Source organism: Macadamia integrifolia, unplaced genomic scaffold, assembly GCF_013358625.1.
Source record: "Macadamia integrifolia cultivar HAES 741 unplaced genomic scaffold, SCU_Mint_v3 scaffold2132, whole genome shotgun sequence".
Taxonomy (NCBI): Eukaryota; Viridiplantae; Streptophyta; class Magnoliopsida; order Proteales; family Proteaceae; genus Macadamia; species Macadamia integrifolia.
The window spans coordinates 87,731-88,892 of record NW_024868532.1 but is presented as its reverse complement, the minus strand read 5'-3'; the positions used below and the strand labels follow the sequence as shown (position 1 = coordinate 88,892).

General features: G+C 38.9%; 1 pseudogene; it reads right to left on the bottom strand.

Moving 5' to 3' along the window:
• Positions 1-619: 619 nt before the first annotated feature.
• Positions 620-1,162, bottom strand: part of LOC122065876 — a 9,120-nt pseudogene continuing 8,577 nt past the window's right edge.

Sequence of the window (1,162 nt, the reverse complement as noted above, 5' to 3'; positions counted from 1 at the left end):
AGTGACCATTGTGCTTGGACCTGAAGGGTGTCTACATCCCAAAACCCCAAAGAGAAGAGAGAGAAAAGACAAGACGAAGAGACTTTGACTGTTGTTTCCTCTTCTGATCTCCATCTAGAACAAATGGAATTTGGATATCTTTCTTGATTTAGGGAAGAAAAAGCGCAAACATCTTTCTCTCATCACCGCTCATCACCGACTTGCGGTCAAAATTGTTAAGAGAAGGGGCGACAAATCGTGCAATACCGCCGCTGCGCGCCTTCATGATTTGGGGATGAAGATGATGAATGGTATGTGATGGGGCTTAACTGGTTAAGAGAAGGGTATATCAAGTAGTTTAGATTTGATGAGAATAGTTTGGTATTAAAAATAAATAAATAAATAAACCCGCTGCTGTCAGCATAAATTCCCTAACAGAGATTAACAGTAAGGGTCCTAACGTAGTTATAAGTATTTTCCTTAAATTTGTTTATCTTTTCGGTGAAATTAACTTTATTAATCTTGGCCCATCTAACAACCGTAGAGAGCTTTATACAAGAAAATGTTTCCCATCGGCTACGTAGGAATTCTCCTCATCAAATAATTAAGGTAACTGAATATGAGTTAGCAGATAAGGAAATGAAATGAAAGACAAGAACTAATGATAACTTAGGATAGAGAAAATGGTTTGCAAGAAGGTAAGAATTAGCAGTACAATAGCACCAATGAGGGAAATTATGGTCCATGGGTTGTTGAAGTAGTCACGCTTTAGTGTTGCACGCCACTTATGCCAACTTGTTCTATAATATGCATTCACTTTCTGGCAAATTCCCACATAATAGAATTTGTGGAGAGTAGCACCTTTCCATAACCTGCTAAAGAAAAGGGAAGCATCTTCTTCAGTGGCCAACCAGTTCTCTACTATTCCTTTCTCCCCTAGTAAGTGCACATCCTTTGATGAGTTCAAAAGACAGTCTAAAAGCACAACATAAGATGTGATTCGGTTAGGCAATAAATAATTGCACTGCTCATAAGCAATGAGGTTCCGAAAGAGCCGTTCTGTGCTTCCTTGAATCAACAATGGTGGTATCTCCATTACCCCATCTTTGAATCTTATGTTCAGTATTTCTTCATTAGAGTTTCCCTTCCTGAATTTGACTCCAGCCTCTACAAGGTCTGTCAC